The sequence below is a fragment of the Pongo abelii genome, chromosome 4, assembly GCF_028885655.2.
Source record: "Pongo abelii isolate AG06213 chromosome 4, NHGRI_mPonAbe1-v2.0_pri, whole genome shotgun sequence".
Taxonomy (NCBI): Eukaryota; Metazoa; Chordata; class Mammalia; order Primates; family Hominidae; genus Pongo; species Pongo abelii.
In genome coordinates this window covers 100,608,916-100,635,358 of record NC_071989.2, presented here as the reverse complement: position 1 = coordinate 100,635,358, position 26,443 = coordinate 100,608,916, and the positions used below count along the sequence as shown (strand labels likewise).

The 26,443-nt window shown below is 36.7% G+C and overlaps 1 pseudogene; it reads left to right on the top strand.

Moving 5' to 3' along the window:
- Positions 1-207: 207 nt before the first annotated feature.
- LOC100459009 (T-complex protein 1 subunit eta-like) overlaps positions 208-26,443 on the top strand; it is a 120,881-nt pseudogene continuing 94,645 nt past the window's right edge.

Genomic DNA, 26,443 nt, shown 5'->3' with positions numbered 1-26,443 from the left:
AATCCAGTAGTTAATCCAATTGCTTGTAAGATAAAAGCCATGTGGACTGCACCTAACACAGACACATACTCAAAACTGCAGTGAAAACTTTAATTTGATAAGCGCTGTAACAAAAAGTGCATGTGGGTGCAGGGCACTGTGGATTGCTGGGTAGCCAGGACACAGAGAAGAGAGGACGAGCAGCTGGCCACTAAATAAGCTTCTTAAATGATGCCCACACCAGTTATACTGTTGGAAGGGGGGACTGATAGCCCCCAAAGCATCCCCCAGCTTGTGAGTAACATCAGTGCCTGACAGGTGATTGCTGAGGGTAGAAGAACCACCCTGGGTTCTCATGGCACAGACAAGCTTATTATGGATGGCAGAGGCAAGCAACAATCTTCTTGAAGCTTCTTGAAGTTGTCCATCCTGCAGCAAAGACTTCGATGGTCATTGCCAAATATCAAGATGCCGAGGTGGGTGATGGCACCACCTCAGTGACCTTGCTAGCTGCAGAGTTTCTGAAGCAGGTGAAACCTTATGTGGAGGAAGGTTTGCACCCAAAGATCATCATTCAAGCTTTATGCACAGCCATCCAATTGGCAGTTAATGATAACAAAGAGATCACTGTGACCATGAAGAAGACAGAAAAAGTGGAGCAGAAGAAGCTGCTTGGAGAAGTGTGCCATCCTGCTCTGAACTCCAAGCTCATCTCCCAGCAGAAAGCCTTCTTTGCAAAGATGGTGGTTGATGCAGTGATGATGCTTGATGGTTTGCTGCAGCTTAAAATGATTGGAATCAAGAAGATACAGGGTGGAGCCCTAGAGGATTCCCATCTGTTAGCTGGTGTTGCACTCAAGAATTTCTTTTATGCTGGGTTGGAAATGCAACCCCTAAAGTGCCATGATCCCAAGATTGAACTTTTAAATTTTGAGCTTGATTTGAAAGTTAAGAAAGATAATGCTGAGATCAGAGTCCTCACAATGGGGAATTACCAGGCAATTGTTGATGCTGAGTGGAACATTCTCTATGACAAGTTAGCAAGGATCCATCATTCTGGAGCCAAAGTTGTTTTGTCCAAACTCTCCAATGGGGATGTGGTCACTCAGTACTTTGCTGACAGGGGCAGGTTTGGTGCTGGCCGATTACCTGAAAAGGATCTGAATAGGACAATGATGGCCTACAGAGGGTTGATCCAGACCATTGTGAATGCTCTGTCAGCAGACATGCTGGGCAGCTGCCAGGTGTTTGAGGAGACCCTGACTGGAAGTGAGAGGCACAATTTCTTTACTGGCCTCCCAAGGCCAAGACATGCACCTTTATCCTCCACAGTGATGCCACAACTTTGGAGGAGACAGAACAGTTCATGCCTAATGCCATCATGATTTTCAGGAGGGCCATTGAAAATGATTTGGTGGTGGCTGGTGGTGGGGCCATTCAGATAAAGCTCTCCAAGTACCTATGAGATTAGCAAGGACTATTCCAGGAACACAGCAGCTAGATTGGGGGGTATGCTGAGGCTTTGGAGATTATCCCATGGCAGCTAAGTGACAATACTGGCTTTGATACCACAAACATTCTCAACAAGCTGTGGGCATAGCATGCCCAGAGAGGCACATGGTATGGCATGGACCTCAATGACGAGGATATTGCTGACAACTCTGAGGCCTTTGTGTGGGAGCCAGCTATGTGCCAGGAAGAACACCGTCATCAGAGAAATGAATTGTCTTGCACCTTGATTTTGGACTTCCCAGCCTCCAGAACTGTGAGAGAAAATTTCCCCTTGTTTAAGCCATCCAGTCTATAGTATTTTGTTATGACAGTTCAAGCTGACTAATACAATAGAATTTTGTTAATTGAGGTAACTCTGATAGTTTTCAGGGCACTCATAGGGCTGCCACAAAAAATATGACAAACCGGGTGGGTTATAACAACAGACATTTATTCTCTCACAGCTTGGAAGGTTAGATGTTCAAAAATCAAGGTGTTGACAGAGCCATGCTCCATCTAAATGCTCTAGAGAAGAATTCTTTCTTGCCACTCCCTGAGTTTCTGATGTTCCTTGGGTTGTAGCTTCATTGCTGTGTTCTCTGCCTCCATCTTCAGATGGCTTTCTTTTCTGTGCATGTCTCTGTGTGTCTGTCTTATAAGGATACTAGTCATTTGACTTAGGTTCACCGTAATCCAGTATGTCCTCATTTTAAGTTAATTATATCTATAAAACCCTATTTCCAAATAAGGTCACACTCAGAGGTTCTGGGTGGATATAAATTTTTGGAGGATATTATTCAATCCCCTACAGCTGATAGTGAAGTAGAAATTTTCAGTAAATATTAAAATACTTCTAAAAATTACAGATCTGAATTTTCTAAGTAATAAAAATTATATTCTGATTTATTTTGTGTCACATTCTAACTCATTTTTTCCATTTCATTTAATTTCTCTTTCCTTCATTGCCCCTGTCTCAGAAGGCTATGGCTTACCCATGAGAAACGATAAACTCTCTCTTGTGGTTGATATTTATGGGAATGCAAGCTGACAGGTAAGCTGATGCACTCTTTCTTAAATATTTGACCCACAAATGTAGCCAGACACTTGAAAAAAAATCTGTGTTTCCTAGCTGGTGTGGTTATATTAATATCAGACAAAGTAGACCTCCAGACAAGGAAAATTGCCAGAAATAAAGAGGACACTTCATAATGATAAAAGGGTCAATTCATCAGGAAGACATATCTTAAATGTGTATGTGCCTAATAAAAAAAGTTTCAAAATTCGTGAAGCAAAACAAGATATAATCAAATCAATAATCATAGTTGGGCATTTTTAACACTCCACTATTGGTAATTGATGGACTATCCAGACAAAGAATATTGATAAAGAGATAGAAAATTTGAACAGCATTGTCAACATATCTGGCCTAAATAACATTTACAGAACATTTCACTGAACACTGCAAAATACCCGTTCTTTTCAAGTTTACATGAGATATTCACCAATATAGGCAACAGGAAAGACCAAAAGAAGTCTCAACAAATTAAAAAAAAAAAGGAAAACTTATTGAGTATTCTCTAACTGCAATAGAATTACATTAGAAATCAATACAATATATAAAAATCTCCAAATAGTATAAAATGGAAAAAAATATGTTTTATCATCTCATATTTAAAAATGAATGTCAGTGAAAGCTCTTATTCAACTCTATGAATACCAAGTGGGTAACGAAAAATCTCCACTAAATTGTTCAAGAAAATTAACTCTCAAAACCAATTAATCTTTTTAAAATTTATTGTTTATAGAGCTCTTTACAGTTGTCTTATGTATTGCCATTGACCACTCGCTTGCTACATCAAGAAAAATGTATTCAGCAATATAAATAATGCTTTCATATAGCCCAAGATTATTTACATGAATATTCTATATTACTTTTCATGGTCTCATTTATTTAAAACCTCTAGGATCTCAAAGTCTTTCTGGAACCAGAGAGGGGATTGCTAATTGTTCTGGAAATGTGAAATAAACAATTTTTCTACATATGTTAGTGCCACTGTTTATTGACTATTTGCTCAGCTCTGATGTAATTGGGGTCATTAGGGAAGCAAAAACAGCTCCCATTCTGTCAGTACCTGACCTTTAAACTAGTCGTACATTCTGTGTTACTGGATGTTAAACAAACTAGCCCTTTCATGGCATGGTAGCTGTTGTTGCAATGCAAGCAGGAGTAGAGAGGTGCCATTCCTTGTTGAAAACTTTTTTGGGAAAAAAAAGTCTTTTGCTGCAGACATGGTGTTCCAAAAATCAGACAAAATATATTTCATGGAAAATCTATTTTGAGTTCGACATTCATTTGAAAAGCTAAAACTAGCATCCGGATAAAAAAAGGAAGGGATGAAACATCAAACTGAAAATATCTTCCTATATTGTGACATTTTAGCAAATGTAAATGAAACCACCTTTAAGGCTGTCACAAGCAAAGAAATCCAACTGGGGTCTTGATGACTGAAGGAATGTTAAAGAATCTCTCATCAGCAGACCATAAAGAATAAAGCAAAAGCTATCAGTAATGTGCAGATGTTATCAGGATGTGACTACAGCACAACCCCGCATCCCGATGAAGAGACAAAACTGCAGATGTTTAACATATTACAGGAACTAACCGCAAATTCTGTTTTGCTTCTCCTACTTTATAGTGTTTAATTTTTTTTTTTTTAAAGACACATGAATTGCACTTTGGAAGAACTTCCTCCACCTCAATCACTTTGTAAGTCTAAATGCTTCCTACTAGAATGGAGGGAGTTCTGGGGAAAGTGGCATATAAATTACTACACGGGTGTGGGCAGTGGGAAATATGCAGGGAAGGGATGTGTTTAAGCATTTATATGGAGGTGGTGGGAAGAGAGTGCTCATCATTGTGTGATAATGGAAGCCTAGGTGTGAGATAGAGACCCATACACTGATTTGACAACAAACCTACTTTAAATCTGCTTCAATCCTGGCAAACCAAAAGAACTCATTGAAACTTCAATTTGTTAAACAAAGTAGAACACATTTGAAGATGTGAAGCCAATAATTCTGCCCAGATGACTTTTTTCTTTTAAAGTTATAGATAGAGTAACAGTTTGATAGATAATTTATTTAGCTTTCACAGGAATTGTTTATCTTTCAGTAACTGCCCCTCCTTGGTGAGAATTATTTTAGTGGGACAGCTGGGTTTTCATTATGTTCTTGAAAACGGCCAATTATCAAATCATGAAAAGGTATACTAAGACATATATTTCTTCCATTCTGATTAGTTAGTTTAGACATACTCATGTTCCAGGAAAATTTTGTTTTCCAAAAAGAACCCAGCCTATCTCTTGTGCTCAGCTGCTGATTTGATCCCAGGTCAAAGTGGGGGGTCAGCAGCTGGGGTGAGTAGGTCAGTTTGCTGGTGCCCTCTTCTGTCCGACACAGGTCTCTTCTGGCCTCTGTCCCCTCTGCTCTCCCTCTGCAGTTCTGTTCTCTCCCAAGGAGCCTGCATGACCTTGCCCTTCAGGGCCTTTATTCAGAACTGGTCAACATCAGCTGGGTCACATGGACTGAAGACTACAGAACAAAAACAAAAAAAGAAGGGAGTACTTTTTTAAAAAGAACAAGATGACCTCTTTGAGATTAAAAACATAAAACACACTGAAACACACAAATCAGTTTTGGCGATGGGCTTTTACTTCAGTGAAAAACATGTAATTTACATTGGAAAAAATAAATATGTACCAAAGAATGACACTCTACTTTTGGTGAAAATGATTAAGTCTGTATGTTTATAAGGATGAAAACTCATAGATAGATATCACCTAGAATGAAGAGTGGCTTAATATGTATTCTCAAAATAATTTTCTTTGAGATTCAGGAAAGAATAAGGCCAGAAAATGGGAGTTAACATATTGTACTTTCCGAAGAAAAGAGACAGAAGAGATATACAATAAAAAAGATAGTCCTGTTTGATGTTACAAGGCTTGAGTAAGTAATTCCAAACCGATGATTTAAAAACAAACCAAATCAATGACAAAAACAATTTTCGGTTTTAAAGCACACTCATCTATTTATGTCCACATGGACTAAATACAGTAGAAAGTAAACACAGTTCATCTTAAAGGTTGTTTAATAGTGGGCTCAATACATTCTGTTCATCTCTCTCCATTCCTAGTGCCTGGAACAGCATTTGGCACATTGAGAGTGTCCAATAATGTTGGTTAAACTGAATTATTGAACAAGAGTAAAGAACCCTGTTGTGAATACTGAACAAAGTAAAATATTCAAATATTTGAATATTCCAATGCTTTCTGTCTCAGGGACCATCTCAGCTTGTAAGAAGATTTCATGTATTTTTTATGCCAGGGTAGGCAACTACAGAGGGAATGAAAGAAATTCTTTAGCGTAAGGTTGTTCCACCTTTTGCCAAGTTGTGACCGGCTGAAAAACTCAAAACGTTTTGAGGAGATGCTATCTGCCATGGGGATTACCACAATACATGTAGGATCAAAGAAAATTCCACATTTTACCCTGGTGATTAGCTGTAATTAAATAAAGTAAGTCTTTTTAAACTTCATTAGCAGCAAGATGTTTGCTACAGCAGAGTGGGCACAAATCATCCATTCTTAATTAAAAGATAATCCACAGGATGGCCATAATCTTCTTCTAAAAATACACCATTTCCCCCTGAAAGATTTTCCCATCAAAAAGGATAAATAACAGTTTCTATGAGTTTCAGCCATGAAGGAAGGATGCTCCTCCCGTTTGCTTGAGTGAGTGCTGAATGTGGCTGATAACATCACTTTGGCATGCTATTATCTAAAATGGTAGAATACCTCACTTCAGCAAAGTCTGACATAAATCTTTGAAAACAAAGACATTGCATATGTATGAGCTGAAATAGATATGACAGTGTTGGAACATTAATATTCCTGTCACTAGGGGGTTTCAAACTTTTAAGGAGAGGATGGGAATGAATTCAGACTGTAGCTGGTAAAATAGGGCAACATACAGTAGGACAATTAGGCATGAGGAACCATCATAAAATACGCACAGAGAAGGATTCCCATGCTCCCTGCCTGTGGTTAAAAAAATGACTGTAGGATCATTTCTTGGGAATGCCAAGAATAATTAATTTGGCTTAGAGATCTGCATGGTTGTTCTAAGCATACTAATAGGAATATTCCACAAAGACCAGTCCCAATCAATAGAAGAGAGAACTGTTTTTTCATGTGTAGCCACTCTGGTGGTTCGTGGTAACAGATGTTTCCACTTATTCCACAACAACTGTCATTAAAAGTAACTGTGGGTCCTAATTGAACAGTTCTCCACATAGTTGGATCTGTGCAGAAATTAGTTCTGTTATTGTATGTCCTACAATTACTTTCTTTTCCTGCTTTTGATCGCTGATATGATAAGCTTTACCATGATCTTTATACTGAATTTCTCTGGAAGAAGTAAATGAATGAAAAATAAATTTGTTTTTAACTCCATCTTATCCTATAGAGTATTACTGTGTGTTGGAAAACCATCTACTTAGAGATGCCAACCATTTTTAGAATAGCCTTGTAAATCATCAAATTCTAGAAAATCACCACTTAACAAGGAAGATGACATAACTGTTGTATTAGATTACATTCTGCATGGGTAATTCCGTATGCTAAGAGTTATTCAACACTAGGTCTTAATGAAAAATAGTCACTAAGTTACAGTTCTGGTGTTTGAAACTTATGTTGAAATGTTAGAATTTTTCTTTTGATAAAACATATGTGTTGATCTGGTGAGTGGAAATGAGGGGCTGGACTGCTTAAAGGCTTTTTACCAAAAGCTTTTTGGACACAGTGCTCTAGCCCTGGGAGGTTTGGTCTGAGCCCTGACAGCAGTCACCCAGATGGAGAAAAAACGCTTCAAAACCTCCCGTTTTGACAAAGAGACATGAAATAATATCTGACAAAGGCATCTCAAGCAAATATGGTGGCAAGCCAGCAATTATGTAGGCTACAAAGGAGAGTACATCTCACTTCCAAGTGTCTTTTTTTTCCTTCAAATTTTACTTATAACAACTCATAGAGGCTCTTAGGTCAGTATTTTTAGAAACAATTTAATATATGACTGTGCTTTAGGTTTGGTTTATCTCCTTTATTACACTAATGCTATTTGTCATTTCATGCATATGTCAGCATTGTTTTTGAATGGCAAAATGGTTGGGAAGAAACCAAGCACAAAGAAAGGCTCTTGCAGCTCACTATATACAACTTTGTTTTAGAAAGAAAGAAATATTCCAAGGAGATATGTTATATGACACTTGCAAAATGTTGGGATCTCTTAAATGGAGTTATATGTTGAAAGAAATAAATTAAATAATATTGGCCAAAAAAATGACAGCAAAATTGACCAGGTCAAGCTGCATAGCTTCCCTCTTTAATCTCAGACTGTCTGCAAATGTATTATTCTTGATCTTGGAAAAGCTTTTCCAAAGATCTGAAAATACTTTGTTGTGTTAGTACAGTACTAAACTGTGAAGAATTTACATGTACAAAATGAATTTTGATTCAATCTTATACATAAATCATCATTAAAAGCATATATACCCCATGAATTGAAGCCCAAGTTTCAACTAGGATGAATAGTAATAATAATAATAATGATAAATGAGATGAAACACATACTTCACAAATAACTGCAACATATGCTTCCTCAAAATGTTTGCTTTTTTGTTTCGTAATAATCAAGCTGTTCCTGATGGAAGATACATCTCAAACAGGCAAAGTGCTCATGGTATAAAATTATTGATATGAACTGTAAATGAAAACAAAGCTACTTGGTCCTTTAAAATGTTCTCTTTCATGTTGATTTATTGCAGAAAAATAATAAATTGCAGCTTCTTCTTCTTCCTCTGACATATTTGGGATACTTTACATGACTTTGAAATGGCTTAATTATTTTACCACCCACTGTAGAATATTCTGAAGAGGGGAAGAAAAACATGTATTTACTTTCCTGTGGCCATTTCTTACTGTCTGATCCAGTACTTGGGAATACCAAAGAAGTACTGTTTAATGGGAAAGAAAAAAATAAATCAAAGGTATAAAAAATTATACTAGAAGTTACTTGATAAGAGGTAATCAATCCATTCACCACGTGGTCTGTAGTATAAAGACACTGCAAGTTCTCTGATACCCACATCTGCTAATCAAGTTACCACTAAAGGGGCTGTAGATAAGGATGCTCCTGAAATTGACTATAAATACTAGTTACCATTTAAAAAGCACTAGAAAGATGTAGTCTTTTCTACCACATTCACACAAAGAAGTTTCTTTATACCCTCACTATTTCTTTCTTGGGATAACCTCTTTTGTTCTATCAGATTGTGCAGATTGAATTTGCTGTGAAATTATGTTTTCTGCTAGCTATGAAAGAACAAGAATTTCAGTATACCACTGATAAAGCCATCATATTCTTTTATTTATTATGTACAAAGCATCTATTATGGTTTAGACCCTTACAAAAGCTAGCATTTATTAAAACATTTCATATATTTACATATGTTTGGTTTCAAAGATAAAATATATTATATCTTGTTTGTTTGAATAAAATGTTTGTCTCACTTTTTAGCACAGCAGATGCATTTCCTTGTTTGACTTAAACAAAAACGGTCATGGGTTTGATTTTATATGGAGTTAAACATTTAGTAAAAGAGCTGTTTTATATGAAATGCAGAACACAAATATCTGCAAACAAATGTGAATTTGGTATTACCAATGAAGAATATACCCTAAGTCACTGGTACCATTTAATCTTATGTGCGATAGCATTTTCTTATCTAGCAAAACAAGTCCTCCATCATCTGTTACCATTTTATATAAAATAAATAAAAGACCAACTTCTTTTCTTATCCATGCATTGCTTATGCCTTGAAAAAACAGATACGTTTTATAAAAGAAGTTGTTATATTAAGATGTATGTCTGCTTTTCTTCAGAAGACAGATTAGAGTGCTTCAGCTGCCACTAAAGTTGTCGCTCTTTGTAACAAAATGTAATGCTGCATATATAAAAATGCAAAGTGTAATGTAGAGTCAAATGTCTCTCAGCACAAGAGTTGTTCGTTTTAGCACCCATTTTGTTGGTATTTATCAACTTACTAATTATAGGCAAATTGCTTCCAACACGAAAACTGTGATGATTAGCAGTTTTTTCTGCTAACTCTAGTCTACTGTAGTTCCGGTAAAGAATGTCAATAATCCAGATTCCTTTCTTTTTCCTGGCTTAGAATGTGTAAAAATAAATTCATCAGGCTAGCATTTCTCAACTTTTGGGAAACGTGGTTTTGAAGGACGGGGGTGGGAAGAGGAAAAGGAATGGATATCTAATCAAGAAGGTCTACATGCCTCTTCCCATCAATTGGGCAATCTTGAAGACATACTTGAGACTAATCTATCTATTACATAATGGAATTAGGTAATCCCAGTTTTACTAACAGAGTAATGCATTTGTGTATTGCAAGGGAAGTGCATCAATCACTAGAACCCAGCATAGAATACCTATATTAAAGAAGGGAGTAAGAAGAGTTTTAAGAACTAGCTCACATACTATCACTGATAACCAGAAAATGGCTGGCATATATTGTTTTAAACCTTTCATAGAACTATGCAGCAGAGCTACATGATATTGCTTGGTCAGACATAAAACAGTTTGTAACCTTCAGCCTTCCATTACAATCCTTTAAAGTGAGCTCAAGTGAAAATGGGAGTAACATGCCAATCTAGAAAATGTTTTCATAACATGCAACACAATAAAAGGTTGAATTTTCTATCACCATTGCTAATTTCACCCATTTGTTTCTCATTATAATAAGGAAACAGGATTCAATGGAAAATTTTACAGTTCACAGAATACATTACACTGCAGAAATGTCTGTAGCAAATACTGACTTAGTGTCTTAACCAACTTACATGCCTCTAAGTGACTATTTCTCCCTGCTATGAAGTTTTTATAATTTTAAAGTTATATTGGCAGGTTCCAGTCAACAATGATATCTACAATGTCCTTCTTTCTCCAATACATTGCTTTTAGTCTAATTGCTTATTTGCAGTCTCAGCAAGCAGAGAGAAGAATTTTATCCTCTTTGCCTTGTCTCTGAATACTAACTAGCTGGCCAAGCCAAGGCTCTCTAAAGAGAGAAACTGCATGGGAGACACACTGCATTTGACACAGTCAAGAGGTAAAAGAAAGAGCAAAACAAAAGTCTATTCAGAACTGAATCCTGTGATATTCTCCCCCAACCCCCAACCCCTTTAAAAATAAAGAGAAAGGGGCGAAATACCCATAAATCCATGCCTGAATGCCTGAGGTTGTCAGAATAAAGGACAATGAATGACAGGTGACTGTCAGTCTAATTCTCAGTCTCCAAGTTATCACTTTTTGGCATTGTTGAACAAAAAAAGTGTATACATAACAAGGAAATATGTCATAAAAAAAGTTCTCTATGAATGCGCAGACAGGTTCAATATGGGAGAAGAACTTAAGTATTTCCACATGGGCACATGCATTTCCTTGCAGTTCTGTGTATTTTTCCTGGAAAATGTTCTGAAATTATTGTTTTTCTAATGACAAGAATGCTAAATAACTTTGGGGAAAATGCTGAAGGGTTATTAAACTGCTTGCCTTTTAATTCTTTTTTTAAGAATGGGAGATATAACTTGATATATAAAACTCCTTGCACATGTTGCTACATTTTTAAAAAAGAAATAAGAACCAACTGATGAGAGTTTTTCTGTTTGATTTTTAAAAGGCTCTTCTCAAGCTATTTTCCCTCAAGATCTCTTTATACTTTCATCCTTGCAGACTGCCTTAATCCTCCTGTCTTTGTTGTTCCAATGTCTGATCAGCTTGTTCTACCCCACATTTTCTAGAACTGAAACTTGACTTCAGGCACTTGCAGTTATAAATCCCTATAAACCTACAGGGTTTCCAGAGAAAGGTGGAGAGTGCTGGAGCAGGAAAGGTTTTGATGGTTATTTAAATAATGTATATTAACTTGTCTGTTGCATTTACTACAGGTACAGAGAGATAAATGTGGAGTGATGGAGTAATTTGTAATTAAAATAAGTTTGGCCTCTTCTCAGATTACTGGCACACTCCAGTCTGTTGACCATCTGTAGTAGGACAAAGATTCTATTCTGAGTTCCATTGGGCTGGGTAAGAGACACAACTACACAGAGCCCGAAGTTTCTACATCTTACCACGGTGGGCATGAAGAAAGTTCACTGTGGCCAGCCTTCTGATGTCAGATATAACCAGGTGATTAGAGGAGTATAGAGACAGTAATCTGTATCACTGCAAACACATGGCACTATTCTGGGGAAGTGCCGCTGGTGGTATCACCCCAGCAGGTGTTACTAAACGTTCTAAGCCTTTTGAGAGAAATTAAGAAGGGAAAGTGTGTAACTGAAATGAATTTAAAAAAAAAACAGGAGTAAGTTATATCTTTTTTTCCTTTTCCTTGCTGTAAAGGAAAAATAAATCTTTAAAGTAGGAACATGACAGAATTCTATTTCACTGTTAAACATGAACAATAGTTTTTTCACATTAACAGTGAAATACACAGAATTCTCTCATATGTACAATAATTTGTTCATATTTAACAGTGAAATACACAGAATTCTCTCATGTTCCTACTTTTAAAGTTTGGAAATTAAAAGTACTTGATAGGAAACCGTCATCTTAGTCTTCAAGAAATTAATTTGTATGGGAGGATGAGGTGGGCAGATCACGAGGTCAGGAGTTTGAGACTAGCCTGGCCAACATAGTGAAACCCCGTCTCTACTAAAAATACAAAAAATTAGCCGGGCGTGGCGGCGGTCGCCTGTAATCCCAGCTACTTGGGAGGCTGAGGCAGGAGAATGGCTTGAACCCAGGAGGCGGATGTTGCAATGAGCCGAGATCATGCCATTGCACTCCTGCCTGGGTGACAGAGTGAGACTCCATCTCAAAAACAACAACCAAAAAAATAAATAAATAAATTAATTAATTTGTAGATTATTTGACAAACTGATAATATGAGAACCATCCTTGATTTCATATAAAATTTATTTTTGCACAGAAGTGAACAAGATTCCTGGATTCTATTTTTTTTTTTCCCCCATTAACTTAAACTGCTTCGTCTGAGTATTTGTTTCAGGAGTTCAAGCAGAAATGATTATGTCTAACACCTGAAAATGTTTTCATATATAGTTGTAATTATTTGTACTTATTTGTAGTAATTCTGTTTCTACCTCTTATTTATGATGGTTCTCATAAAAAAAATCTCCCGGGGAAACAGTAATTAAAAAATCTTCCTGTTATAATTGATATCGACAGGTTTACAGAAACTAAACTTGAAAGTCACAGATAAAATTGTTTTAAACTTCAGGATTTTAGTCTACTATTATTTTTGGTTAATAGAAAATACATGGGTATGAAAATTACATATGACCGGTGATATGAGGAAAAGGTTTCATTTGAGAAGAAATTGGAGGCTAACTTCTAATACATAAAATTAAATCTATGCACATTTAAAGAGTGTGTTTTTGAGGGGGGATCAAATGATCAAAAATCCAAGTTTGCTACTGAGTAGTTGCATGAAAATATTTTGTAATGAAAAGAGAATAATTGTTATTTTTAAACCAATGGTTTTTTTGTGTGGAATGTGTATGTGTATAGGGATGTGTGTGTAGGGGTGTGTGTGTGTGTGTGTGTGTGTGTGTGTGTTTGTGGTGGAATGATAATGAGAAAGTAGGAAGAGTTATGTTGGGAATAATATTGTTTCATACTAGAGACATTTCAAAATGAAGATATATAATTCTGCATTTCATTTATATTTAACAAGACCTACTATACAGTTGAGGGAATCCCAATTATTTTGAAAAATAATGACCTATGGGTCAGTCGCATCTTGACAACTCCTGATGAGGGTTCAAGGAAAAATTCAGGGTCTTAAAAATACAGAAATCTAAGTAGATCACCATCATCATGTGACGACAGCAAGTTTTACACATTTTCTGAAAGATAATTATTTTATGAGCTAGTTATATCTATGAAGACTGATAATTTCTTTTCTAATAACAAAGAACAATGTGGTCAGAAGGGATGAAATACTCAGCTGATCATCATTCTTAAATAGTAGCTAATAAATGCTTTCCTTCTAAAAGCAATTAAGCTTAAATGCATTAGTAACTGTATCTTAGCCAATATTTATCCTCTAGGTTGTAACGATGCAGTGTCAGGGATAAGAAGCAGAGAAATGATTACTATGAGCCAGATAGACAGGCAGCATGGCAGGGGTGAGGTTTGTCCTCTGGATAGAAGAATGGGAAGTTAACAATAGGTCTGGGAAAGGAGGAAGAGCATGGTGGAAGAGGAATGAAATGAGCAAAGACACAGATATGAGGATGAATATAGGTGTAAAATGTTCAAACCCTGACCTTCCCTTTGTAGGGATAGGTAGGTAGGTAGATAGACAGATAGAGATGGATACGTATGGAATGGAGAACCTCATGGTGGAAGTAAAATTCTGTGATGATATTTTAGGAAAGTCCATTCTTCTGTATTGATATTATTTACATTTTATAAGTAATAGAGTGACATCAACAATGGCTGGCTAGAGTTACCTGGTACTTGTCCTCCCCACAAAAAGGAACCAAAAAATGAGTAAACAACTATATTTTGAGTACAATGACTAACGAAGTAGGCTGGGGAACACCAGGGTAATGACAAAAATCCCTGTGTTGCACAGAAAACCAGAATAGCAACATAAAGAGGTGAGCAAGACATTCTGCCTTTGCCACACCGCCTTGTCCACTGGGCTCAGCTCAGAGTCAGTGGAGACATCTTCTTACGAAGGAAAGGTAAGCTGGAGTTACCAGAGGTCCCCATGGCAGCCACAAACATCAGCAATCCTGGGTGCAGGAGAGTCCCACAGTCCTCATAGGCCTTTACTCCAGTTTGTACAGTAGCCAGGAGTTGTGCAGCTCATTGCCTCAGAGTAGAAGCCCACCTTGAACAGTCTCCACCCCCATGGCCTAAGCTGCTATGGCTCAGCTTCATCTTGAAACTGGATGCACTACTAGAGTGCATTCTTCCCTGGGGGCCAATAGCAACCAATTCTTTCTATGGCTGAAGCCCCACTGTCTTATTATCATGTTCACACTGGTGTCTGCAATACCATGACCCTTGCTGCCAAGAGCCTAGGCTAGATGGAATGAATAAGACCCCAACATGTAAACCCATGTGGCACACCACCCCTTCAGGGAACAAGCAGAATGGTGGCCACTAAACAGTCAACTGGGTGCCTCACCCATGCACACTTGTGTTGAACAACTGACTGGCCCACTTATCCTGCACATGTCCAGCCTGAAAGCTGGTCCTATGGTGATCTGATCCACTCAACAGACCACTGCAAATAAACTCAGCCCTGCCATATTTGTGCTCACCTGTGTCCGGCTTGGCAGCTGGTCCAGTGGTGGCTACATGTCCCTGGAAAGACTTCTGCAAGGCCACCCAGTCCTGCTGCACCTGCATGCACCTGCATACAATGGCACCTGGCCTGACAACCAGTGCTGCTGTGGCTTGAACCTGTGGACAGACTTCCTCAAGGCTGCATGGCATGGCCATGCTCACATGCACCTATGCCCAGCACAACTAGTTGTCTGGTTGCAGCTTCATTCCCCTGACAGACTGCTGCAGAACCATCTGGCCCTGCTGTGCTCATGTACACCTGACTCAATAGCAAGTCCAGTGGTATCTCCACTTTCCCAGAAAGACAGCCACACAGCTGTTCAGCCAGTTGTACCCTGTCCAACAGCCAGTCTAGCAGGAGCCACTGCCTTCATGGAAAGCCCACAGGACAGCCTGTCAATTTCTTTGCCTGCCCACATCTGTCCCTGCAACCAGCCTGATGTCTCCCCTACCCCCAGCAAAACTGCACCACAACCATCATAAACTCACATAGACTAGGCCACTGAAGCAATCACAGGTGTTGCTGACAAGGATTATAGTTAAATAAACTGACAGAGACCATGGTACTGAGTCCACCAGAATGAAAGTTAATGCATCATACCCAATTGACACCCTAAGACCTATCTACAGAAAAACTCCCTATGTAAGCTACTCCATAAAATGGGAAAAAGTGACTGTTTCTCTCGATGTGCACATAAAAATGTAGGAAATAAGAAAAGTTTAAAAAGAAGGAAACATGACACCCTCAAAGGAACACAATAAATCTCATAGTAACAGACTTCAAAGAAAGAACATTTATAAAATGACTATAAAGGAATTCAGGCATTTATGAAATGCCTTTAAAAGGTTATTATTATAAAATAAAAATCTTAAGAAAGAAAGATACAAGAACATAAACAAAAGACAACCAATTCAAGGAAATCAGTAAAACAATTCATCATCTGAATGAGAAATTCAACAAAGAAATAGAGATAATAAAAAGGAACCAACAAAAATCTTGGAGCTGAAGAATTCAATTAATAAAATAAAAACACCATTGAAAGCTTCAACAACTGACTAGCTCAGGCAGAATAAAAAGTCTCTGAACTTGAATACAGGTCTTTCGAAATAACCTTGTCAGAAGAGAAAGAAGAATAAGAAAGAATAATGAAAGCCTATTGGATGTACGGAATAACACTGAGCAGACAAAATTTGCATCAGAGAAGTATCAGAAGGAGAAGAGATGGTAAAACACACAGAAAACCTATTTCACAAAATAATAGCAAAAATTTCCCAAGTATTGAGAGAGACATGGATATTCAAACTCAGGGAGCTCAAAGACCCAAAATTATATTAAACGCCAAAAAAATCCTCTTCAAGATGCATTATAATCAAATTTTTAAAAGTGAGAGAAAGAATTCTGAAAGCAGCAAGAAAAAAGCATCAAGTCAAATATAAGACAATTATTATTAGACTATCAGCAGGCTTCTCAGCATAAATCTTGCAGTCTAGGAGAGAATAGGATTATATATTCAAATTTATATATTCAATTTAGCAAAGCTATCCCAGAAGTAAGAGAGAAATCAAGACCTTCCAAGATAGGCAAAAACCGAAGAAATATATAATCACTAGACTGGCCTTACAAAAAGTGTTTAAGGGAGCATTATAGCTGTAAACAAAAGAACTATAATTACTATCATGAAAATATAGGAAGGTATAGAAATCACCAGTAGAGGTAAATCCATGTATCAAACTAAGAATACCCCAGTGATGTAATTGCACTGTGAAAATTTCTCAATAGTCTAGTATGAAGGTTTAAAATAAAAATGATGAAAAACGACAACAGCTACAATTAGGAGCTAAGGAATATATAATAGATAAGAAAGTAAATTAAGGCAACAAAAATACAAATTATAGGGTGGGAGGAAAAAAGTCTAGAGTACTCTTATGTGAGCAAAATTAAGTTGCTTTCAGCTTAAAATAGTCTATTATTACTATATGACTCTTGATGTTAGTCCCGTGATAACCAGAAAGCAAGAAATTACAGCAGATAAACAATGAGAAAAAAGGAAACTAAGATTAGCACCAAAGAAAACCACCAAGGCACTGAGGTAAATAAGTGAGGAAGAAAGGAACAAAGGACCCAGAAATATTCTTAGACCTAAAGGGAGAACTAGACTGCAATACAACAATAATAGGAGCCTTCAACACTCCCAGTTTCAACAGTAAACATATTATTTCGATTAAAAATCAACAAGGAAGCATTGGACTTAATTATACCATAGAGTAAATTAACCTAACAGATATTTACAAAACAACCAGAAAACAATTAAAAAAATTGTAGGAGTAAATCCTTACATATTAATAACCTTGAATGTAAATGGATTCAGTTCCCCAAATTAAAAGATGTAAAGTAGCTGAACAGATACGAAAAATAGGAATAAACTGTATGTTTCCTACAAGAGACTCACCTTGTTGTTAAAGACAAACAGACTGACAGTGAAGGGATGGAGAAAGATATTTATGCAAACAAAAAACAAAAGTGAGCAAGAATAGCCATACTTACATTAGATAAAATTGGCTTTAAGTAAAGAACTATAAAAAGAGACAAAGAAGTTCATTATATAATGATAAAGGGATCAATTCAACAAGGTAATATAACAATTGTAATATATATGCACCCAACTCCCAAGCACTCAGATATATAAAGCAAATATTATTAGACCTAAAGGGAGAAGAAGATAATAGGAGTAGGAGACTTCAAGACCCCACTTTCAAAATGGACAGATTATCTAGACAAAAAAATGAATGAAAAAACATTGGACTAAAACTACATTATAGACCAAATTAACCTAAGAGACATTTACAGAACATTTTATCCAGTAGTTGCAGAATACACATTTTCCTCAATTGCATGTAGAACAATTTCCAGGATAAAACACATGTTAGGCCACAAAACAAATCTGAAGAAATTTAAGAAGATAGAGATTATATCAAGTATATTTTCTGACCATAATGGTATAAAACTAGAAATCAACAATAAAAATCAATTCAGAAACTGTATAAATACATGAAAATTAAACAATATGCTTCTAAAAATCCTGTGAATAAATAAAGATATTATAACAGAAATTAAAAATTTCCTGGAGACAAATGAGAATGGAAACACATTATACCAAAACCTATGGGACACAGCAAAAACATTTCTAAGAGGAAAGTTTATAGCAATAAGTGCCTACACCAGAAATAGAAGAAAGATCTCTAATAATAACAATAAAAAAAAACCAAAAGATACAACCCAAGAAACTAGAAAAACAAGAACAAACTAAATCCAAAATCTGTAGAAGGAAGAAAATATAAAATGTTCAGAGCAGAAATAAACAAAGTAGATTATAGAAAAACAATTTAAAAGATTAACAAAATGAAGAGTTTGTTTTTTGAAATGACAAACACAATCAATGATCCTTTAGTTAGATTAACTAAAGAGAAAAGAGAAGATAAATAAAATCAAAGATGAAAAAGGAGACATTACAACTGATGCCACAGAAATACAATAGATCATAAGAGACTATTATGAAAAACTGTGTGCCAATATATTAGATATACAGAAGAAATGGATACATTCCTGGATATACAAAGATTAAATTACGAAGAAATAGAAAATCTGTATAGACCAATAACAAGTGAGAAAATCAGTAATAAAAAAATATTTCATCAAAGAAAAGCCCTGGGCCTGCTGAATTCTACCAAACATTTAAAGAAGACCAATTCTCCTCCAACTATTCTAGGAAACTGTGGAACAGAGAATATTTCCAAACTCATTCTATAAGGCCACCACTACCCTGATTCCCAAACTGGACAAAAAAACACAACAACAAAAAACTGCAGGCCAATATCCCTGATAAACATAGATGGAAAATTCCTCAACAAAATAGTAGCAAGCCAAATCTAACAGCACATTAAAAAGGCCATTCGCTATAATCAAGGGAGATTCATCACAGGGATGCAAGGGTGGCTTAACATACAGAAATCAATAATGTGGTTACACCACATTAACAGAAATAAAGACAAAATCATATGACCACTTCAGTAGATGCAGAAAAACAATTTGACAAAATTTCACATCCTTTAAGATAAAAACTCTCTACAAATTGAGTCTAGTAAGTTATGTACTTCAAAACAATAAAGGACATATATGACAATCCCACAGTTAACATACTGAATGGGGAAAAGCTAAAAGCTAATCCCCAAAGATCAGGAACAAGACAAAAATGCCCACTTTGACCACTCCTATTCAACACAGTTATAGGAGTCAGAGCAACTGGCAAGGGCAAGAAATAAAAGGCATCCAAATTGGAAAGGAGGAAGCTGAAGTGTCCCTGTGTGCAGATGACATGATCTTATACATGAACAACCCCAAAGACTCTACCAAGAAACTGTTAGATCTAATTAACAAATTCTGTAACGTTGCAGAATAAAAAATCAACATACAAAAATCAGTAGTGTTGTTATTTTCTAATACTGAATGATCTGAAAAGGAAGTCAAGAAGCCAATTTCATTTACAATAGGTACAAAACTAAGGTACTTAACCAAGAAGGTGAAATATCTCTACCCTGAGAACTATAAAACGTTGATGAAAGACATAGAAAAAGACACAAAAAAATGGAAATTTATTTTGTGTTCATGGGTTGGAAGAATTAATATTGTCCAAAATGACCGTACTTCCCAAAGAGATCTACAAATTTAATGCAATTCCTATCGAAATACCAATGATATTCTTCACATAAATAGAAAAAAAATACTAAAATTCATATGGAACCACAAAAGACTTTGAATAGCCTAAGCAATTCTGAACAAAAAGAGTAAAGCTGAAGGTGTCACACTACTCGACTCCACTAAAGTCTGGAATAAAACAAGGATGCCCACTTTCACCATTCTTATTCAGCATAGTCCTGGAAGTCCTAGCCTGAACAATTAGGAAGGAGAAATAAGTAAATGGCATTCAAATTGTAAAGGAAGAAGTCAAATTATCTTTGTTTGCATGTAATATGATCTTATATTTAGAAACACCTAAAGACTCCACTAAAACACTCTTAGAACTGATCAGTTCAGTAAAGGTGCAAGATACAAAATCAGCATACAAAAATCAGTAGCATTTTTACACTAACAGCAATCAATCTGGAAAAGAAATCAAAAAAGTAATCCCATTTACAATAGCTACCAAAAATCCATAGAAAAATATTTAACCAAAGAAGTGAAAAATCTCTACAAGAAAAACTATAAAACACTGATAAAAGAAATTGAAGAAGACGCAAAAAGTGGAAAGATATCCCATGATCATTGATTGGAACAGTTAATATTGTTAAAATGTCTACACTACCCAAAGCAGTCTACACATTCAATGCAACATCTATAAAACTACCAACATTAAATAATCCTAAAATTTGTAAGAAAACCACAAAAGACTCTGAGTAGCTAAAGAAATCCCAAACAGCCAGGGGTAGTGGCTCATGCCTATAATGCTAGCAGTTTGGGATGCTGAGGTAGGTGGATCACTTGAGGCCAGGAGTTTGAGACCAGCCAGGCCAACATGGTAAAACCTTGTCTCTACTAAAAATACAAAAATTAGCTAGGCATGGTAGCACACACCTGTAATCCCAGCTACTCAGGTGACTGAGGCACAAGAATCACTTGAGCCTCCGAGGTGAAGGTGGCAATGAGTGGAGACTGTGCCACTGCACTCCAGCCTGGGTGACAAAGCAAGAGTCTGTCTCAGAAAAAAAAAAAAAAAAAAAAGGAAAAGAAAAAAGTCCTGATCAAAAAGAACAAAGCTGGAGGCAGGCATCACACTTCCTGATTTCAAATTATATTACCAAACTATAGTAACCAAAACAGCATGGTATTGGTATACTAACTGACACATAGGCCCATAGACCTATGGAACAAAATAGAGAAGCCAGAAATAAATCCACGCAGTTACAGCAAACTCATTTTTGACAAAGGTGCCAAAAATGCGTAATGGGAAAAGGACAGTCTCTTTAATAAATGGTGCTGAAAAAATTGGGTATCCATATGCAGAAAAATGAAACTGGATTCCTATCTCTCACCATATACAAAAGTCAACTAAAAATGGATTAAATATTTAAATTTAAGACCTGAAACTATGAAACTACTGAAAGAGAATTGAGGAAATGCCACAGGACATTACTCTTGGCAAATATTATCTGGGATTAAGTTGCAAAAAGCACAGGGAACAAAACCAAAAATAGACAAATGGTATTATATCAAGCTAAAAATCTTTGAAACAGCAATGAAAACCTTAGCAAAGTGAAGAGATGACCTACAAGATGGGGGAAAATATTTGAAAACCATTCATCTGACAAGGGATTAATAAGCAGAATATATAAAAAACTCAAACAACTCAACTGCAAAAGAAAATTCGATTAAAAATGAGCAAAAGACATGAATCAATATTTCTCAAAAGAAGACATATGAATGATCAACAGGTATATGAAAAAATGCTCTGTATCACTAATCACCAGGGAAATGCAAATCAAAACCACAATGAGATAATACCTCACTCCAGTTAGAATGGCTAGTATCAAAAAGACAAAAGTCAGGAAGTATTGGCAAGGATGTGGAGAAAAGGGAACACTTACATACTTACATACTGTTGGGGTTGTAAACGAGTGTGGCCATTATGAAAAACAGTATGGTAGTTCCTCAAATAATTAAAAATAGAACTGCCATATGATGCAGCAATCGTACTACCGGGTATATACCCAAAGAAATGAAATCAGCATGTAAAAAATATAACTGCACTCCCATATTTATTGCAACACTATTCATGATAACGAATATATGGAATCAACTTAAGTGTCCAACAAGGGAAGAATGAATGAAGAAAATGTGAGATATATGGAAACTATTCAACGATTAAAAAGAATGAAATGTGTTATTTGTGACAAGGATGAATCTGGAGGACATCATGTATAGTAAAATAAGCCAGGCACAAAGAGACATATGTCACATGTTCTCATTCATATGTGGAATCTTAAAATTTTTTTATATCATAGAAGTAAAGAGTAGAATAGTAGTTACCAGTGATTAGAGAAGGGAGGAGATGGGGGACAAGGGAGAGTTTATTCAATGGGTACAAAGTTATAATTAGATAGGAATAATAAGTTTTCATAATCTATTGCACAGTTGGGTGACTATGGTTAACAGAAAAACATCGTATATTACAAAATAGCTAGAAGAGAGGCTTTTGAACATTCTCACCCCAAATAAATTATAAATGCATGAGGTGATGGATAGACTAACTAGTCCGATTAGATCACTGTACAATATACATAAGCACTGAAACATCATATTGTATCCCATAAATATATACAATTGCAATGTGTCAAAAAAAATTAAAAACATTTAAAAAATAAATTTTACAAAGGAGAGGTTTTATCTTATAACAAATACTGAGAAATAGAGATTTAAAAGTCTTGCAATTTAAACTAAAACAACCCCACTTTTCTAGCCTTGACAACGTGGCAAAACTCTGTCTCTACAAAAAAAAAAATACAAAAATCAACTGTGTGTGGTGGTGTGTGCCTGTTGTCCTGGCTACTCAGGAGCCTGAAATGGGAGAATCACTTGAGCCTGGGAGGTTGAGACTGCAATGAGCCATGACCATGCCACTGCGCTTCAGCCTAGGCAACAGAATGAGGCCCTGTCTCAAAACAAACAAACAAACAAATAAATAAATAAATAACTTTTCTGATTGATAAATGGAAATTCAGATTAGACATTCCTGCAACAACTAAAATGACCCACTCATGTTCTTCCTTCCCCTGGGATCCGGGACTCAAGTTCAAAAGACAATATAGCAGTAGCTTACATAGTACTAGATTAAATATAAATTGGTACAAATATTGTGACAAGAAAAAAAGCTAACAAATTCTCTACAGGTTAAAAGCCTTGAACGTGTGTATATACTAGCAATTCTGCTGCTTGGAATTTATAAAAGATAAATAATCAAATAACCCAGGTAGTTAAAAGGGAACCAACCTAAATGTGAACTGTAAAAGTTTAATTAAATAATGTTATATTCAGAGAGCCATCATTGCTTTTTTTCAAACACACATACACACACACACACACACAAATCAACATTGACAGTTTTTCAAAGTTAAGGTGAAATGGAACAGTTCCTCCTGATCAGCACCCTTTGGATCGTATATGGGTAGTCTATGTGGGTAGTCTAGACTTCTACTCATGAGATGGTTAAACAAGTACATCTTCTTGATTATGTCAGGCAGGGAAGTTTTTCACTATGCTACATATGACTGTTTGCCATCCTTGTCCCTACAGTGGAAAAGTTCAGTTTGGTTATGGAGTAGAAAATCACTATTTACAGCAAGAGGAATTTAATTATCAATAGTATAGTAAAATATAAAAAGAAGATGTAAATGGTGTTAACATTAAGATGGCCTGTAGAAATTATCATTGCTTTACCTGTGCCCTAAACAGAAAAAATGACAAAAATTCTAGCTAAAATCTGTCAGAAAGAAGCAGAATTATGAGTAAGGATTTTTCAGAGAAGTATGTGAAGCAATCACAATTGTAAGATTAAGTTTTACTTCGCATATAGGTTATATATATATATTTTTTACAAATGGTTTTACACTTACTCAAAGTGTTAAAGTGAGAATCAATTGAAGCTAGAAATTCTCACAATTTTCATGGAGTGCTACCCTTGAAGGTTTCAAGCGTCTGCTCATTACAATTTTAAATGCATTTAGTTAAGTCTAGCATTTATTTTGCTTTTTCTACCTGTAAATAATACACTGGTAACACTAAAAATTCACTTTGGAGAAGATGCTATTTTTCCACAGAACAGAGTTAGGGCAGTGGTCAAAAATCATTTTTAACACACTCCAAGTGTATCCCCCTCTATTTAAAGAGCAAGGGCAGGTATCTGATCTTATCAATCTCCAAGTTCCTGAGTGTCCAACAGTCGAAGATACTAAGCAAACGTGTGTGGTGCAAAGACCACTCTGAGATAATCCCCACTCCATAGAAGTTGATGCATTCATTGTTCCCTGAGTACAATTGCCCCTTTTCTCTGCTTAGAAAGTTCTTATCCAGGCCAGGTGCAGTGGCTCATGCCTGTAATCCCAGCACTTTGGGAGGCCTAGGCAGGTGGATCACGAGGTCAGGAGTTCAAGACCAGCCTGGCCAATATGGTGAAATCTCATCTCTACTAAAAATAAATAAATAAATAAATACAAAAATTAGCCGGGCATGGTGGTGCGTGCCTGTAGTCCCAGCTACTAGGGAGGATGAGGCAGAAGAATCGCTTGAACCTGGAGGCAGAGGTTGCAGTGAGCCGAGATAGTGCCAATGCACTCCAGCCTGGGCGACACAATGAGACTCTGTCTCAAACAAACAAACAAAACCAGTTCTTATCCATTCCGCTGTGCCTGTTGAAACCTCGTTCTTCCCCGGGTCACTGTCTCTACTTTCTTTTACTGATTAGCTGAGACCACCATCATTTCCTTTTTCTTTAATACTGGTATTTTTGTCTGTTTCACTCCCAATATTACATACGTTATCTTAATTATAAACTATCTTCCATAATTACACACTTTATGCATCATAATGTTTCTTCCTTGCAAGCAACAGAAACCAACTCTGGTTAACAAAAGTGAAAGGAAACTTATTGGAAGAATATCAGGGTAGGGGTTGGGGGCTCATAAAATTAGTAAGAAGTTGGTAGATGAGGCTTCAGACCATGATTCAAGGGAATTCGGGAAGGATAGGATTTTGTAGCAGAAATCACAGTAACAATCCAATAGCTAGAACAGAGGTGAGAACATCATCATGGTGATGGCTGTTCTTGAGTCACTCAAATTCCTTTTAATATCTTAAAAACGAGGACCCAAATGGTAGATTCAGGCCACAGATATAACCTCTACTAGTGGCCTGGGGGAGAAAAAATGATTTGACCCCTTTGCTTTTCTTTTCCTTTATTTTTATTTTTATTTTTTTGAGACGGGAGTCTCACTCGGTTGCCAGGCTGGAGTGCAATGGCGTGCCATCTCGGCTCACTGCAACCTTCGCTTCCCGGGTTCAAGCGATTCTCCTGCCTCAGCCTCCCGAGTAGCTGGGATTACAGGCGCCCACCATCACTCGCAGCTCATTTTTGTATTTTTAGTAGAGACGGGGTTTCACCTTGTTGGCCAGGATGATCTCTAGATCTCTTGACCTTTTAGAAAAGCCCCCATTTGCTTTTCTAAAAGGAAAGGAGAGGCATGGAATTCACACACATGAGGAGAGAGAGCGGATTTCCAAAAAGAAAATTGGAGGGGGGGTCATTATGAAGAAGCATAAATGAGGAGCAGCCACCTATTTATTAAACTTTAATTGGATTATTAGTTCGTGAGGCACAAGGAATACCTTCCACCCCCAACCCCCGTCCCGAGACGGAGTCTTCCTCTGTCGCCCAGGCTGGAGTGCAGTGGTGCCATCTTGGCTCCCTGCAACCTCCAACTCCCAGGTTCAAGCAATTCTCCTGCTTCTAATCTGCCTCTCCTGCCGGCTAATTCGTATTTTTAATAGAGACGGGGTTTCACCTTGTTAGCCAGGATGGTCTCGATTTCCTGACTTCGCGATCCGCCCGCTTCGACCTCCCAAAGTGCTGGGATTACAGGCGTGAGCCACAGCGCCTAGCCAGGAAAATCTCTTACACTACTTTTTCAGCAGGATTCAATAGTGCCTTGGACAAGTAGAAGGTCAGGTTTTAGCTGGAGAAAAAGAGGGATGGAGACAGAGGTGATATTATTTACTGAAATCATATGACTGGGCTACATGTGGTCCATGAATGTGGTCATTATTCTGATGCCGGTAAGTCAAAACCAGGTAAGCAGCACTCATTCTAGAAGGCTGCCTTAATGAGACTTGTGCACGGAGACTGCACAAACTGGAAAGTTCACACATTAACAAAGAATACATGTAATAATGCTCTTACTATAGTACATGATTAAAGGTATTCAGTAAGTTATAGTTAGTTTTAGTATCAGAGTTAAGTCTTCTCCACTGGTACAGAGGAGCGTACTATCCTGGCCTTTAAAAAAGATCCCCTTTGTTGATCATCCAGCCTGTCCAAAAGCTCCACAGAGGAACGATGTGGCCCTATATTTAATATCTACCCACTGGTAAAGTAAGAATCAGTGATTCTTGAGTGATGTAGCAGATATCAGGCAGGCTCAGTTAAGTATTTGTACCATTTTAAAAATGATACAATGAATAATCCTGTCCAACGATTGTTTGAAAGACAAATAAATTGCTAATAAAATATATTAACTACAAAATTCCAGTCTTCCCCAACCCAGAAAATTTGATCGGAAGTAAAAGCATTCACTAGACACATTGTGTAAGGAATATTTTCAGTGTTCTGGCTTTACTTAGTTATTTCCTCATTTCCAA